Source organism: Aricia agestis, chromosome 18 (assembly GCF_905147365.1).
Source record: "Aricia agestis chromosome 18, ilAriAges1.1, whole genome shotgun sequence".
In the NCBI taxonomy this organism is placed as follows: Eukaryota; Metazoa; Arthropoda; class Insecta; order Lepidoptera; family Lycaenidae; genus Aricia; species Aricia agestis.
The window spans coordinates 3,494,702-3,513,455 of NC_056423.1; the positions used below are offsets into that span (position 1 = coordinate 3,494,702).

General features: G+C 36.2%; 1 protein-coding gene across 2 annotated transcripts in view; it reads left to right on the forward strand.

Moving 5' to 3' along the window:
- The first annotated feature begins 6,371 nt into the window (after nucleotides 1-6,371).
- The window catches only part of LOC121735993 (retinal homeobox protein Rx-B-like), a 78,444-nt gene continuing 66,061 nt past the window's right edge, over nucleotides 6,372-18,754 (forward strand). Inside the window, exon 1 of one of the 2 annotated variants that reach the window (XM_042127009.1) lies at nucleotides 6,372-6,513. The gene's annotated coding sequence lies outside the window, so the exon portion shown is untranslated. The remainder of the gene's footprint in view (nucleotides 6,514-18,754) is intronic. The other variant, XM_042127010.1, reaches the window with a different exon arrangement.

Below are 18,754 nucleotides of genomic sequence, written 5' to 3' on the forward strand. Positions count from 1 at the left end.
CCGTGTCCTAGCATCAACACTTCTTCTACCTTAGTCTTTGGTTCTTCTTTTAGTTCTTCTTTAACTTTTATTAGAAGTTTCCAGTGTCTAAGCTGTAGTTGCAAATGTTTCGAATCACCCAAAACTCTACACAATCAAAACCGTTTAACGCAGGCGAAACAAAATGGCCGTCACTCCGTTCCCGCCGTCATTTAGTTGTATTTTGTTTTATTGACGCGCTTAGCTTAATAGTCCACGCTCCCGTTTAATACAGGCTGATGCAAAATTATCATCAACGAAATGACCTGTGACTTCGTATAACCATAGAGAAAATATTGGTGTAAAACTTATTTCATAGATATTGTACCTTTTTAACCCTTCACTGGACTTCCGCGGATATTTCGTGACTAAAATTTTGCAAATCAGTTCAGCCGTTCTCGAGTTTTAGAGAGACTAACAAAATTTTAAATTCATTTTTATCGACTAGACCAGGGGTTCCCAATCATAGAGGAGTACCGCCGAGTTTTTAGTGGGTAGGGGCTGCGTCCACCACCATCTTCGGACGCAGCAGAGACCCACATACTTGCGGATAGGACCCCCATCCCCCGCAAGATGCTTAAAAGCATTTTCTCGGCGCAAAAAAAAAAGGGTTCCCAATCTATTTCAGCTTACGGCGCAGTTACAAGTAACAATATTTTGTCACGGTACCCTACTCTACCATACCTAGGTAGGAGTAGTTACAAAAAGATACATAAATAAACACCTTTTATGATTATAGTTAGGTTAAGTAGGGAAATAGTAATAAACAAGTATTTAATTTTGTGTTGGAGAATCGACTCACGGCGCCCCTCTTGCCTTTCCACGGCGCACCAGGGCGCCGCGGCGCATACTTTGGGAACCCCTGGACTAGACGTTCTACGCGGTCGGAGATAGTAAGAAAATCCGTGAGAACCGTACGTTACCCGAAACAGTAGCCCAAAAAAGTAGCCTATGTCCTCCGTCGTTGTCTACTTTATGTTTGTGCCAAATTACATAAAAATCGGTTCAGTAGTTCCTGAGTTTAGCTCGTTCAAACCAATAAACTCTTTATATTCGCATAGCTATAGATAATTTCCTCGCTTTTTAAATGTGAATTTAGCATTTTGTATCTAAACGTCTTTGTAATTAACGAACTTAGGCAGTACCTAGGTAATTAGTTAAAAAATAATTTGTTGAACTACGTTCTTCCTTCAACTTATGCAAAAATCAATCGCGCTCGCATTTCTCGTAGTGTAGCTGTGTCAGTTATCCATTTGCTTTTTAATTTTCTTTTTAACTTATTAAAAAAAGAAACAACTTAAAAGCCCCAAAAATTATGATTATAGTATAGTATATCCCACAACCGGTACATTTTGTGGTACACTTTACGGAAAAACTATCACCTATTGATTTGTGGTTTAACATAGTATTTTTTATTTATATGTAGATGTGTTATCATCAGTCAGTCAAGGTGTGAGGATGCGAGCCCTCACAAAGCTCTGCTTTTAGAGTACTTTAGTGGGTTTAATTGGTTAAAAGATAAATTTTCTCGCATTTAAAGTAAATTTTCTGCTGTCAAAGTGATGTTTGTTGAAATTCAGCCGTTTTACATGTTTTATTAATTCGAATCATTCTGTATAGTCCCATTAATAACACAATCGGCATCGTAGTTATATTTTATCGTGTAGCGTAGTGAGCTGTTTCCCAGAAACCCGACGGACGTGGTGCGTATGTTAAGTGAGGCTTAAACGCGGTTTAGCTACTTGTCTACTTTATTGGCTTTTTTATTGATTTCAATATGTTAATGTTTAGTACTACATAGGGCAGTTTAAATTACACTTGACAGATTTGTTGATTTGGATTACAAATCAATAAGTTTATTTTATAAAAGTGGAATCACCTTTTTTGTAATTCGATCTAACAAACAAGACCAAACAATCTGATTAATCAATCAGACAAGATCTGTCGGGGATAGCCATTTAAAAATAATTGTAGAGGGTCTACGCCGTAGCGTCTACAATTTACAAATAATTACCTTAATAATTATTATAATAATTCATATTACAAACGCTAGAGGCATTTTCAGTATAATGTATAATTCGTCTATGGTATAATAATTAACTGTACCAAATTAGCCAAATTCGCATATTAGATAGTTTAACAATTAACAATTAATGCCGCCACATTATAACATGGCGGAAATTGAATAGACGACAAGCTAAGTGACATGCAAGTTTAATGAAATTGTAATCTATCTAAATAAAAATTAATTTTAAATTATGTTAGTCTCGCTAAATCTCGAGAACGGCCTAACCGATTTGTCTAATAGAATAATAAAAGCTTAATAATAATAAAAGCTAAGTTAAAATATTCGCAGAAGTCTAGGGAAGGTTTATATTGATGATGATGATGCGTGGGAGAGCCATGCTTCGGCACGAATGGGCCGGCTCGACCGGAGAAATACCACATTCTCACAGAAAGCCGGCGTGAAACAGCGCTTGTGCTGTGTTTCACCGAGTGAGTGAGTTTACCGGAGGCCCAATCCCCTACCCTATTCCTTTCCCTACTCTCCCCTATTCCCTTCCCTTCCCTACCCTCCCTATTCCCTCTTAAAAGGCCGGCAACGCACTTGCAGCTCTTCTGATGCTGCGAGTGTTCATGGGCGACGGAAGTTGCTTTCCATCAGGTGACCCGTTTGCTCGTTTGCCCCCTTATTTCATAAAAAAAAAACACACACACATACACAGCGTCATTCAGTTTTAAATACAACTATGTATAACATTGATAATTTCCTACTTAACACAAGACGCCATTTTTGTAACATGGCGTCAATTGTACAATAGTCAAGCTAAATGACATGGAAGCTCAATTATATGTTTAAATACATGTATTGTATGTAATGTACACAATACACCGGCCGGTAATATGTCAAACGTTGCGGCGCTAACAATGCCTGCACATACAAACAGCGGAAAACCACGCTCGTTCAAACATGATGCGCGCTTTGATATTTGGTTTTCTTCTTTCTTTCTCTTTTTTTTATAATTAGGTGATCTAACTTGGTGTATTTCATTTGGTGGCTCCTTACTAAATGTACTATGTACCGACTTTATATAATAATAATAATAATCTTTATTTCATTTACAAAAGTAACAGTTAAAGTACAATGATGGAAGCTACCTAGTAGGCTTACGGCCGTTCCCAATATTTGATCTATCTTTGGTTTTGCCCTACTAGAGATAGGAATAGCTCACAATTGAAATAAAATATATGTCTCTAATGTCTAATCTGAGCTATTCCTATCTCTAGTAGGGCAAAACCAGAGATAGATCAAATATTGGGAATGGCCGTTAGCCTGTATCAGGCAATGTCATTTTTTATCAATATTACTTGACGTGTTAATAAAATGAAACAGCTTTGTTTTAATATAGTATCTTTTGTCTTAGAAAGTTTTTATATACTTAATGTTACTAAAAACTATTCGCATAGCCAATATCTTTTCTCAAGGTAGTTATTTAGGTAAAGTCACCATTTTTGTCTGTCAGGTGACTCTTGAAACTTTTATATTGTCTCTAATCTAATAGGTTGGATTGGGTAGATATAGCATAGCTTTTTAAATGTGCTTTTGGATGATGTTAATTATGTAATACTTACATTAATCTCGATAAAAATTCGATAGCGCGTGGAATGTTTTGGAGTTTTGTTTAATCGATAGATTAACTTATTTACCCATTATTGTAAGAATACGATAATCTAGCTACATTAAATTCAATACTGTTTAGATAACAGATACAGTTTAGATAATTCCTATTATTCCCACGAAGTAACTTGATTTGAGAAATACATTTTATTTATTTGGAAAAAAAATATGCATTTTTGTCATTGTCATTTAAAGCGGTACCGCCAAGTTAGATAACATTGCTCTAATTTGGCAGTTATCTATGTCTAATGTCAGAGATTTATTTTCCCTCTCTACTTTCAAATTACATAATATTACAAATTACATTACATATAAATTAAAATTATAGTTTTATTAACATAAATCTTACTTATGAGAAAATAAATCTTTGTATTCTCTATTGATGCTAAAAATAGAACAAGTTATGACATAATATTTTAAAACAAGAATGCAAAGTAAAAATTATTTTCCAACATTAACATTTCGGATACTTACACTAGATTTAACATTTAAATCTGGTGCAAAAATTATCAATTTAGATGAAAAGTTTATTCCTTCCTTATGTTTTACATTATAGCTTTTTTATTGCTGATTTCCTGTAAATAGTATTATTTTATTATTACTAATCACGTAATAAGTATTCTAGTTCCTGGGAAAAGATGTGATACACACATTTAGGCCCGTATAAATAGTCAGTACTTAAGATGCGACCCGGTCTCAAGACGCGGTTCGGCTCTGTGATTGGTCCAAATTTTGACAGCCAACCAATCACAGAGCCTGAACCGAGTCTTGAGACCGAGATGCATCTTGAGTACTGACTATTTATACGGGCCTTAATGTAGATCAATTGTTTACTTACCGCCATCTTAAACGGTTATGGATACCCGAATTACTACAACATAAAAATTAAAACTATTAAATCACTTTTTAATAGTTTTATATTAAAGAGCTATAAAAATTTGAATTTTCTCAGCATATTATTCTTATATTTTGTAAATGTCATGATATTTGTTTTATGGGTACTAATAAATTAAAATTTTATGTTCTTATCGTATATTTTAGTGCCAAAATAGGTTATGCTTTTGTCTTTTTTTATAAAGATAAATTATTCTCATAATATTATCTATAATCTAAGTCATATAAAAATATTTAGTCACATTGGGATACTTAGTAATGAACTAGTTATTTACCCACTTATTTAACAATTTTTATATTCGTAAAATTTCTATAAGACATTGCAAATCAACAATAAAATAACAGGACGCAGAGAACTTTTAAAAAAATAACTGCAGCCCTATTTACAAAAATCTAAAACCGCCATGTTAGAGTCGTGCTACTGACCGCCATTTTGCGTAACGCGCAATTCAAATTTCGATTGTGGAAATGTCAAAATTCAAATATTGGAACACGCACCTGAATCACCCGCGTACACTGTCCCCTGTCTCCGGGAATGTGTGAGTATGTATCTGTGTGTGTCTGTAATAGAGCGATGACGTGATTGCCGCGCAGAGTTATTGCTACTGTAGCGGCTCTAAACGGTCCGTCGTTATAACTTTGTAATGCCGTAATATTTCATTTATTTAGTGAAAAGTTGTTATAATAGTATATTTTCTTAAAATAGTACAGGTTCCCTAGAACAATTTTTTTGATTATATCAACAAGTCGTTGACTACGGAACCCTAGAACAGAACCCTAACCAGCTGATTTGTTGTATATTGATACGTTAATAGTTATATAATTCAACCGTAATATTGTCCTACAAATAGAACAATCCATATTTTAGGATCATCAAATCGAAATATTAAATCCTTTCTATCTTCCCTGTTAGCTACCACTTACGAGAATTTTCGCAGAGGAAATTGTTGTTCGTCTTATCAAAATTAAGCTACTCACGATAGTTATAAAAAGTAATGTTCTAGTCTAGGGAACCTGTACTAGAATTTTTCGATTACAAGGATGATTGCGTGGTACTACAAAATGTGTAACGTGGTACCTATAATATGACGTGACAAAACTCTATGTATAATGTATATAGAGTTTAACTATTGAGGTAATTTGTTTTTAAATTATTATCTACAGTTATTTTTTTTATATAATTCAAGAATTTAAATGATAAACAACATTAACACGTTCATCGTTGGTATAGCAGACACAATAGATTTTCAATTACTGTCTTTTCTTAGGTTAACTCATCAAAACTCAAGTGTCAGCCGGCTGCCGCTTGGGGTTTGATGGGTTAACCTAAGAAAAGACAAAATATTGTCTTCAATAAACGATAGCAACATCGAATGGGAGGATTATTAGCTGATAACTTAACAATAAATTGTTTATTTTTAACAATACGATTTGTGATGATAGCTTGTCATATGATATGGTTAATTGAATACAGTGTTTCATCTTTGAAAAATTACTTTAAAGTGCATTGTGCATAATCTACATAGTATCAAAGTTTAACGTCTGATGTTAATCTAGGATTTTACATAATATTTACATTCCTAAATCTTCAAAATTTTGGATAACTATCACATTACACATACCGCTAACCGCACACAAGCTAAGAATTCAAAAAATAATCATGGTAAAACAAACGTCCATGCAAAGCCACAGCGGGCGCGCTTCGAGGGGGTGGAGAAGGCAAGGCAACAACTCATAAAATTAAGCGATTTGGATGTTAGTCTAACTGCGAGGACCGGCGCGTCAACTCCTCCCGCGCGATTCGTATTTCGAACGCCGCGCCGCGTTCCCGCCATGCGTTGACGCGAAGTGCCAATTGTGACTTTATTTTTTTTTCATCAACCTGTGGACTGTGTTTTTGTGACTCGGATTTTATAGGTCAGGTGAGTTTATAGCTTTATTCAAATAATGGCCATAAATCGGAGTGATTGATTGCCGCTGGTTAAATTTAATTGTTGTTTAATAGCGGTAATATAATATTGTCTAATGGCTTTTGACGGCCACTAGCGGATGCCCGTGACTTTGTTAATAATATAAAAGTATGTTTTTGAATTGAAAATATAACAATTCGAAAGCATTAAAGAAATGTTGTCACATATTTAATAAACAAACAGCCATCTTAGCTAGGTTGGCACTTGGCGGTCTATTTGAGTGATTGCGAAAGTTATTAACAAGTTTTGGAATTTTATCAAAGATAAAAAAAATGTTCATTGTACCATGGAGGAAATCGATTCCTAGGCAATTGACAGTTGACTACGTCATTATTTTGGTCGGATCATGTCAATTCAATGTTAATTGTGATCTGTCGGCTGGGTTTGACCTAACTCAACCAAATTACTTAGGTCCGCCATCTATGTGCCTAGGAATCAACTTCTCTGATATTTTTTAACGGGCTTTGGCCCACCACACATTTCCACCACTGTATCGCCAGCACGGAGTACTTTTTTATATATGGAAAGTCGCCAGGATCGACAGCGGTATGCAAGCACGAAAACCCTTTGATATGATCTCAGGGAACCCGAGGGACATGCTAAAGCTGTCTTGGGACCCGCAACGAATTTAATCAGAAGATAGGAGGAGTAGGACAGGGATAAGCATGACTCATGCCAATCCACTCTCACACACGGTCAGTTCTAACTGATCCAATCGGTAGCATCATGCCGATTAAACTATAGAAAGGATGGTGTATGGCCACCATTACTCAGACGAGATCTAATTATAATCCGCAAAAAGTAATGATAATATTTTGAGCTTAGTTTTGTGCAACCATGTACATATTTAAAAGAAATAATGATATTACCTTAAATACTAGAAAGTTTTTTTAACAATGTAAGTATGCAAATAAAGACATCACAATATCATGTATTAATAAGATAATTAGGGGATGTTTCATCACTAATTCATGACAAGTGCCTGATGGGACCGTCCACGATTTATCTAACAGAATTGAGAATGGAGTATGGAGTATCTGTCAGATAAGTTGTGGATCCGGCATTTATCAGGAAGTGGTGAAACAGGCCCTAAGTAAATATTTATCAGATTTGACTACACTCTTGTCCGTTTTCGTCAAGTGCTAAAGATTTTGATGAACCTCTTGAAACAAACATGGTTTCACCAAAGTTTGTGTGACATAAAATATTAAATTTCTTGAGGCTTCTAGGACTTTTGATAATATACAATATGTAAAAATACTAACTGATAATACATTAGGGTGTGAATGTGTCCCTTACATAGAGTTCATTGTGAAAGTTGCAGCGCTGAAAGAGCAAAATTTTTGAATGATTCGTATGAGACAGCGCCTCTGCGTCAAAAATTTTTCCATACAAAAGTAAAAACTAAAAAGTAAACTCTGGAACACATAAACAATATTACACACCCTAAAGTATTATCACTTAGTTTTGTTACACTCTGTATAACCCGTGGTAAAATTTTAAAAGAATACATAATACTCTTATTTACCAACACTTTAACATTAATTTTAATGTCTCCAAGGGATTGGTGAAAACGGGCATCAGCGATATATTTATTTATGTATTGTATATTTTTGTTGTTCTGCTCCTAGATACACACAGCACGTTGCGTGAACGTTGCGTCGACGCAGCGCTGCCGTTGTGTTGTTTTACATACAAATAACCAAGATGTTCACACAGCGCGCTGCGTCGTCGCAACGCACACATGAAGGACAGCAGCGGACAGCAGCCCCCGAGAAGAAGCGGGAGTGTTGACGTTAAGGGTCAATTCAGACCGCAACGTGACGCGACGCGACCTAAATTTGTATGGATTTCACAGATGTCGTCAGCGTGAGACGTCTTGCGAATCTGTCAAATCCATATGGATTAAGTGCACAACCATATGGTTGTGCACTTAATTTTGTTATAATTTAATATATTATATTTCCTTAATAATTAAATAATAAGTTCTCAAATTACACTCTGGATTTGTGTTGTGTTTGATTTCCACTGTTGGGATATAGCTCAGTTTGGGAATTTCTGTTTATCAACCGTTGGAGGAACCTTTAACATAATATGGCAATTCACCACTGTCGGAAAAAGACGAAGAATACATATCTTTGACACTTGACAGATGACAAGTGTTTGCTGGCGGCTTTTTGCCGCGGACCGGGCTTGATGGCATTCGAGAAAATTTTGTTCTGATAATTTTTCCTTGAAAAGGCTTAATCCAGCTGGAATTTCAAGTTTCTTTCCCTTTTGGTTTTTTTCAATATAATCGCTGTGAACTTTTTGTGTGGTCGGCCGACCAAAGTGCATCAAAATTCAAGAGTACTTCAGCTACGCTCCGGAGCGGACCACGCGCTACAGAAGACAATCATCTTGCTCCTACAAGATCCAACGGGCTTGCTGCTACTGCAATTGCCTGAGGATCACCCCTGCTGACTATGGAACAGGTTAGTCGGGCATGATACGGATTCCGGAGTGTCTTTTTTTGAGAACTTTGTATTATCCCGCAGGCAATTCAGCTATTTACACGCTATTGCCTTTCCACCATACTAATTTAGAAATTCATCTACGCGTCGCGTTGCGATCTGAATTGACCCTAAGAGTGAAGCCAAACTTCGGCTGGCAGAAATTCTGCTGCATTCAGTTTCATACAAAATTCCTGTTTGATTCACACGAGCGTAATTTTATGAGTCATGATTTGTATGAAAAGATAATTACGCAATCGAAATTCTGCGACTCACAACTCACAAATTACGCTCGTTTGGCTTCACCCAGACTGCTTTGTAATAAGTAATAACGCTGCGATGACGCAACGCGTCGTGTGGAATGGCTCTTACTGTAAGGTGAAAATTCGCGGATAATGCTCGATAATATTCACCAGATTACAAGAGATAAATTATATGCATGAATAGAATTATGCGTTTTCATCGTAATGGCATAGTAAAAAAGGAGGGGGTAATACTAATGGCTAATGAAATACAAATAATCCAGAAGGTTTTTCATTTAAGTAAATCATTAGGTACACTTTTGTTTGGCGCTTTGCACAAATTATTAAAATATTAAGTAGTCTATTTTATTTGTTTATTATTAGAAGATCATTAATTTAAAAAAAATATGAAGTTAGGCTAGTTGGTTAATTTATTTAAGGGTAAAAACGGGAACCAAAAAATTACAAATTTTGGTTTCATTACGTATTAGAGACCGCGTGGTATTAATTGAGGCTTTGATTTGGGGAGGGAGTCCTGTATACGCCTGTATACGGCTGAAGGCAAACCGCAGGTGGTTTTAGTGGGTAAGAGTCCCACATACCCCCGGGGTGCTTCAGCTAACTGAGGCACATCCCCAACCCGGGGCACCCATGATGGGTTTCGCCTGCGCATCAAAAAAAAAAGGCTTTGATTTGGGGCATATCTATGCGTATTATATCTCTCAAGTCCCAACTATAGGAGTGTTGGAGCACGCATAGCGTTTCCTCTGCATTTTTTTTTAATTTTTATTAATAGTTAGGTACCCAATTTTAATTAGAGATTATCGTATAAATAGTTAACATTTGTGTAGGTGTTGGCTTCTTAATTGTTTGTGTAATGTTATCAATTAATTAGTGCTGATCGCCGCTTAGTGGGGATTAAACACAAAAATAAATTGATTACGTTGTAACTGGTATTGCTACATTACATTTGAAGAGGTCAATATTTTATATTGAAACTCCTTAAATAAAGATTTAAAATGTATTGGGTGAAATAAACTTTTTGAATAGGTAAACTTACTATTAAAAATTGAAAGGGTGCTTCATAGTATTAATAATAATAATAATAATAATAATAATAATAATAATAATAATATCTATGGACGCTTCACACCACGTCAGTCTGGCCCCGTGCTAAGTACCTGAAGGACTTGTGTTACAGGTACCAGACAACGGAAATATATTTAATACTTTTATACTATACATATATTTAAGATTTTTATTATATCATACACATATTTAATACACATCCAGACCCGGGAACATTGAAAACTTTTTGTTCCGTCGGCGGGATTCGAACCCGCGATCTCCGGCTAGAGCTACCAACGCGCTCACCACTGAGCCACAGAGGTCGTCAAATTAATAGATACCAAATTGCTAACATAAATGAAGTAAACATTTTTCTAAATTACTCAACCGTAGGTAAATGCAATGGGTATTATATTATACTCACGTCAAAAACAATACGTTTGTCGTCAAAAACATTACGTACGTGTCTCTTATGGAAAAAAAAAATATCTTCAAAAAAGTTAATACTTTTTTTAGCTTTATGGTAAGGTGCAGAGTCCAGCATACATATGCAGGTCCCGTCTGGCTGCTATTCAGCCATCTAAAGAGAGACAGACTATTTTCCATTTGTTATATTAGTAGAGATAAATAGAAGCTTTTTTATACATGTAAAAATTGTAACACTTCACACGTCTTCTCTTATTTTATTTTAGCTAAAATAGGTCCGGCGGTGACAATTACAATACTTATATTATTTTTTTCTTCCTGTCCTCGCCGGAAATAGAAGTTTATTTGACTTCAAAATGGCGCTAAACATCAGAAAATAAGCAAGATTAAAATATTAACTTTCACAATAATTGTAAATAATTAGAAGCTATCCTATCTTTTTTGAAATAAGTCATAAGATTTAAATACTTTTCATTAAAGATTTGTGCGTGTAAAAGATATTTTAATGTTAACGAAAATAATGTTTAAAATTCGAACAATTTTATGCTAATACTGTGAGTGGTTTTCCGCAATTCGTATCCAAAATATAGTCATTTATCATTTATGTTCTGAGACGTTAACAAATTACAAAATTATTCTTTTTGTATAATTTTGCTCATAAAAAAATCATAAAATAATATTCCGGTCTGCTTAAACGGTGATATTTGATAATGCCCACTTTTTAGTCGAAGTCTGAAGCCTCCAGGCTAGGTTATACGAGTATTTTATTACTTAGGTATGGAAAAAATTAAGATTGGAAGATAATTATCATTTCAATAGTAATTGTTATGTAAGTTTTGCCTGACGAACAATTTTTTTAAACATATATTATAATTTGTCGAAGCATCAAATTCTTCTAAAATGTCTAAAAAATTTGCTTTAAGTAGTATTTATTAAGTTCTATAGTTAAACACAACTTTTAACCTGAAACATCAGCATGTTCAAAAAGTGACCAATTGAGGCAAAATATTTTTTAATTTGATTTTATGAAAATAAGGGTCTTAATTTTTGTATTTTCTCAAGCAGACCAAGGCCACCTCAAACTTTTAAGTTGTTTTTAAAATTATTACATTTTTAATAGAAATATTGATTTTATTTGATGAAAAATATATTTTGATATACTTAATACATTTTAATTTTTCTGCTTGAGCCCGTCCTAAAAGAACAGCTGAGTATTGAGTAAAGATTCTTACACCTAAACTCAGGGCCGTCTCTAGCCCATGTGGCGCCCGTGTGCAAACATTACTCTAGCGCCCCTTAGCAAGCGCGCGGTCAAAATGAAATGGGTACATAGTACAAGTACAGTTTGTCGGGCCGCCTAAGGGTGAAGACTCTATATTAGTATGGGTATAAGATAAGGGGGCAAATGAGCAAACGAGTCACCTGATGGAAAGCAAGTACCGTCGCTCATGGACACTTGCAACATCAGAAGAGCTGCTGGTGCGTTGCCATCCTTTTAAGAGGGAATACGCTCTCTTCTTGAAGGTTTGCAGGTCGTATTGACAGTGCCGTAAATAGGGCGGTACCACCGGTACCCAGGCACAGGGCGTAGACTCTGGGGGGCGCAAGAATGGCCAGACCTACTAATAGTACCAACTATTATTTTTTCGGTTTGCTCCTGATAAGTTCCTGCTGCGCCCCTAGTGATCGATCCCAACAATACGTTATACTTACATGCCAGTAACATCAAAAGTCTAAATAAATTAGACAAAACATTTTAAAAAATTAATAATTTCCTAAATACTAGTAGGTATATTATATAATACTAAAATGATATTAAGTATTATAATATATAATACTTAATATCATTTTATTATTATTGTAATTGGTCTACTAACACCAAGTTTTATTTTATCACCCTGAATGAAACAAAATAGGCCTATACTAGCATTGCTCTGGGTACCTACTACCTATAATACATAATTTTAAAAAACTAGGGCGCAGTTATGAAGCTCGCACAGGGTGCAAAAAAGGTTATTTACGGCACTGCGTATTGGTCCGGAAATACTGTTGATGACAGTTCATTACAGAGTTTTACAGTACGTGGCAGAAAGTTATGCGAAAAATGCTCGATGGAAGAATACACTCATCAAGGTGATGAGGATAGTATATTTTTCGTGTGGAACAATGGCGAAAAGTTGCAGGAGGTATGATTCCGAACAATTTCTCAGAGCATTCCCCGTGATGCAACCGATAGAGGATGCAGAATGAAGATACATCTCGATTCTCGGCGTAATTTCTAGGGGTCCAGTCTGTTTGATACACTATAGAAATCAACAATTCCCTTCGTTGGATATGATCCAGAGGGAGATAGTTGGTATTTAAGCGCCCCTGCCCAGAGATGAGAACAGTATTGTCACAGGCCGAACCTGCGCCTTGTAGAGTTGTACGTGTTGGTCCCGTCTGAAATGCTGTCTCGCTCTGTTAAGAACACCAAGCTTTTTCGAGCCTAACTTGGCCTTACTCTCTAGATCACATCGGAACTGGAATTCGCTCGATATGTTTACGCCGAGTATTTCAATGCTGGGGGAGATTGTTAAGGTGCTCTCAAAACGAGTCTTGGCAGGGTTGAATTGGACTAAGTTACGTCTACCCCATTTAGGGACGTTCTCCAATGCATTCTCTACTTTAAGCACAAGTTAGTTTCGACTCTCAATGACATTTAGCCGAGAAATATGGGGGGAGCCGGCATATTATAGGGCATCACTATTATCCGCATAGCAATGAATGCCGCTGGTCAGCCCTGAGGGACACCAGCATCAACAGACTGAGTTTCAGAGCATTCTGTCTGTTTATACTTCTGTCTGCAAAGAAACTTGTGACCCATTTGCATAAATTCTCGGGGAGCCCATAATATGATGAAAGCTTTGATGGCAGCGCTTTGTGCCAAACCCGATCAAACAGCATGAACTATAATTATAAAGAAATCGCAGTCAGAAACCTAAGGCTTGGCACGACTTTGTCTAGATTTCATTACTGTTTAGAGATAAACAAGCAGCTCCATCGATACTTGGCTAGGTTTTTTTACATAATGCTTTTGGTGGGATAGTGGGAAGGTAGCGCGCCTTGCTTTGCTGTAATTCGAATTTCTACAAATATAAGAAGATCTCCAGATGCTACACAAAATGTATGCAAACTGAAGTTCTTTTCACGTTGGTCATAAAAGCGCGGTGGCCGGCCAGCGCGGGCGCGCGCCGAATGGGGCTCCGTTGCGAGCGGCGCTCGGCGCCCCTAGGGCCGCGGCGCCCGTGTGCAACGCACACCCTGCACATAAGGGAAAGACGCCCCTGCCTAAACTAGTTATCGCGGAAATGGAAAAACGAGATGAGTTAATTTTCACATTTGTTTACTCAGACACTTGGTATGAATACTATAATTCAATTAATGTCATGAACTTGTCTCGTTTACCTGTGACGATCCTTGTCACTTAAACCGAGACATGTTCATAAATCATAATATTAATAACGTATTATCTGATCAGTAGGCTCAATAACCTACTTCCATAAATAGCCTTCGAAAATCAGCAATTAATTAAATACATTAAGATGGGTACAATTTCTCGCAATTAACACTTTTGTAATGTACGTCCGCGAAAATTACTATATAAACACTACGTAAACCTATTTAAAACGACACGTTGGATTTTAAACTCTATTTTGTGATTATTAAAGTATATTTTGTGAGTTTATCGTGCATTAGGGCAATGTCAGTAACTCTAATGACGTCAATGGAGTTGCACAGTCAGCGCGCAGACGCATCATATTAGTATACAGGATGTCCACAACACGCTCTCATACAATACGCATTATACCTACGTACCGGTTATTATAATGGGTGTAAAATATCCATACTAATATTATAAACGCGAAAGTGTGTCAGTCTGTTTGTCTGTCTGTACTCTGTTACCTCTTCACGCCCAAACAACTGAACCGATTTTAGTGAAAGGATACTTTTTATTCCGAAAAATGTGCGGTTCCCGGGCGACAGATTAATTTTGGTGCAACGCACTTTTTCTTGCCTAACATGTAGAGAATTAGGAGTTGATATAAATAAATAGTTATACCAACTCCTAATATAAAAATAACGTCCTGTATAAAATATAAATAAATTCTTTGTTTATTTATTTCGTGTTTTAAACGTTATGATAGAGTGACGAATATCCCATGGATACCTGCAACGCTAGAAGAGCGAGAGAGACTTGGCAATAGATTTGGGTACATTTTTTTCATAGGGCATACGCAATACCTAAAAAGAAGCCTATTTTTCATTTTCTTCAATGACCATGCACTGTGTAAAAAATAAGATTTCTTGATTTAAAAAAAGAATGAAGACTGTCGTTTGAAATTTTCTCGACTGCAGTGCGTGTGGCACCTTGGCAGCTGTAGATATGCGGAAACACCAATTAATATTATATAGAATTAGCGGGCACATTAATAAAGTGCCGTTTGATCATAGCTCATAAAATATTTAACGAATGTGTGAATCTGGAGCTGTGGAGATAGGCTATATATCACGATCGCGCCGAAAACCGGCGGAAATATGTAATTAACTCCCGTCCTGTCCGAATCAAAAGAAATAATGGAGGAAATGTAGCAGTTAACATTTTTGCTTTGAGCGCCTGGCGGCCATCTTGTTGCGCTAGCTTTTGATCGCTTTTTCGCAGACAGATTTAAATACAAATTCTGTTATGGAATTCCTTGGTTTTTTTGGTGCTCCTTTGAAACTGTTAAGAATTTATGGAGTCTTCGATTTGATGGTGGTCTTTTTGAATTGTGGCTTGTGATAGAGTTTGCACAAGTGGCCAATGTGGTAGGTAATTCACAAACTTTTTCAAAAATCAAAATAAAATCGAAATATTTATTTCTAAATAGGTTAACAAAGTTCTACATGAGCGAGGCCTACCACCGATACGGGAACTAACCCGGCGAGAAGAACCGACGTATAAGAAACTCGCACGGGACCATCTTTTACTACTTTTTTGGCCGTGTTTTTTGGTTTCAAACCAATATTTAGATTAGAGAATTTAGATTATAACTAGCTGTCCCGGCAAACGTTTCTTTGCCATATAAGGTATTTCGCCCGTATTATTTTATTGAAGTGACTAATTAGGTATGTCACCATGGCAACGTCCATCGCTAATCGCTATCCCGTCGCACAAACAATGGTCACCGTCAGTCTCGAGTTGTAACAATTTACTATTTTATTAATTCAATATTATTAATTCAACAAATGCACTTATCAATATAAAAGGACGAGGAGGTTTCGGAGGAGTACGCGGCCTAACATTGTGATTTGTGACACGAGAATTTTATACAGTGTGTTAGTGTAAACACCGTTATCCTTGAAACCATCAAATGAGCCCGTCAAAATGAACAACTTTTTCTATGAGAACAATGCTGGGAACACAAAAAAATGCCGTCTTCATACCCATACGGATGCTGGGTGTTATGTATGGGTATGAAGACGGATTTTTTGAGTTCCCAGCATTGTTCTCATACAAAAAGTTGTTCATTTTGACGGGCTCATTTGCTGGTTTCAAGGATAACGGTGTTTGCACAAACATCTTGTATAATATAAGAGAATTACTAGGAACTAGGTAGTAAGTCAAATACTTAGTAAGCCTAAACTGTGTGCGAGTGTGAGAGACTTTAATATTTATTAGAAGAAACAAGTATGAAGTAGCCAAGTTTAAAAATAAACAACAACAATAATAATAGCTATTTGTGTCAACGACATAAAAATTGTTTATTAATATTAATATATAGTTTAACTTTGATATATTAATTATTTACTGGGATGAACACTGCACATAAGTTATAATCGCGATAAAGCTTTTGATGTCAGTATGGAAATGATTTCAAAAGTAAGGACGAGTCTCTACTCTTTAGAAATATTCATAACTTTTTTCATATCTACGAAACTTACACCACCCAACCAAAGTCATGCAAAACTTAATAACAATAAAATCAATATCTTGCTGTTGCATTTTTCCCAAAATAAGATCAGATTTTTCCGTCTATACTATGTCTTGAATTTTGTGTCTTGACCCTTTACGCGTCCTGCGAGTCTTGCTCATTGGCTCCAGTATAAAATGGATACTGGTACCTTCGCGTTCGATAATTTATCGGTAGTAGTTAAATATGTATTTTTTATTCATAGAAATTACATGGAAATAAAGTGGTGTCGCAAGAATGTAACCATTTGCGGTGCTGTCTTGCACACACAGGAGCCCTATGGATGTGGCATACGCCTTAAACATGGTCTATAATAACATCTATTCATCGAAGGAAATTGTGCGGTCCCTAAAGCTAATGAAGTATACAGGAGCGAGAATACCTAAAACCGATCTAAATACCCTGTATCTTGTCCACACACAAGAGGAGAAAGCAGCCCTCACTAATACAGGCTATGGATCGGGAACGGACTCTCGCGTCCTCACAATCCATGAAGCTCAGGGATTAACGAGTCCTTCGGTGATCATCATACAGACCAAGTCCCGAAAGCTGGCAATCCATGACAGCGTTCCTCATGCAGTTGTAGCTATATCCCGGCACACTAACACCTGTGTCTATTACACTGACACTGATGGAGACGCTGTGGCAAGCTTCATAAAAAGAGCCACGGAGGTGTCAACCGAACACATAAAAGATTATAATATAAAAATGACTATAAAAGACAGGAACGATAAAGTCCTAAGCCACATGGCGGGTAGATTCGACACAGAACGATATCTTTTTAACAACCTAGAAACTCCACCCAGCTTGAGTGACCCCTCTCCACCAAGCCAATGTCACAACATCTAAAGGCAAAGGGTGGAGCAGCATAAAATCTAAGGAAATCGGAAAATGTCGGATCTACTGGCCGCCACACCGACTGGGACCTCACCGTTCAAAACATTAATATTATTATTATGCAATTTATAAAACAATAAATGTATATATTTATTTATTATATGTATAACATATTATACTCTATTCTATTAAATATATATACAGGATGTAACAAAAATAAGTGATAATACTTTAGGGTGTGTACGTGTTCCTTGTAGAGAGTTCACTGTGAAAGTAGCAGCGCTGAAAGACCAAAAATTTTTTTCACTTTTGTATGGGGAAACTCGTGACGCTCGGGCCCTTGCCCATACAAAAGTGAAAAAATATTTTCGTCTTTCAGAGCTGCTACTTTCACAGTGAACTCTCTACAAGGAACACATACACACCCTAAAGTATTATCACTTATTTTTGTTACACCCTGTATACACAAAAAAAAAAAAGTGTCCATGACGTGATGGACCACAATTAATTAAAATTCATAATATTATTTCAATTATCCTTAGTGCGAAAAATCTAAATAATAAAATAACAAAAAAAGGATATGGACGAACAGTCTATAGACGGCCCCAATTTTATAATAAAAAAAATAAAAAAAAAACCATTTGCGGTGCTGCCATAATCATAATATATTAAGCACGACTGCCATAGAAAGGCTTTATTTCTAGAAGGTAAATAAAGTGACAGAAGGATAAAAGAAATATTTTGTCACTGTCTCTAAAGTCTTAGTACTTTTTATTTATTTGCATTTCTTCTGTGAAAAGCACGATATGTCTCCTAATTTGCATCCCTGCGCTTTAACCTATCCTTACGCTAATAACATAGCTTAATAATTCGATGATGTATGGTTTTGTATGTGAGCGTGTATGAGAGTTGTGTATGTCTGTATGTATGTATGGTATATGTGTATGTGTGGCCACAGCCCACACGCACGCTTCCTCCACTTTGTGTAGCCGCCATTATAATTCTAATCGTTTATCGGCTCATATTAATTGATCGTTGCTGGTGACACGTTTATACTTCGATGATTTTGTCTTTTGCTTTTGGGATTTCGTTTGATTGTTGTCGTGGTGATGTGCTATTGCGTCAGGCAAAATAT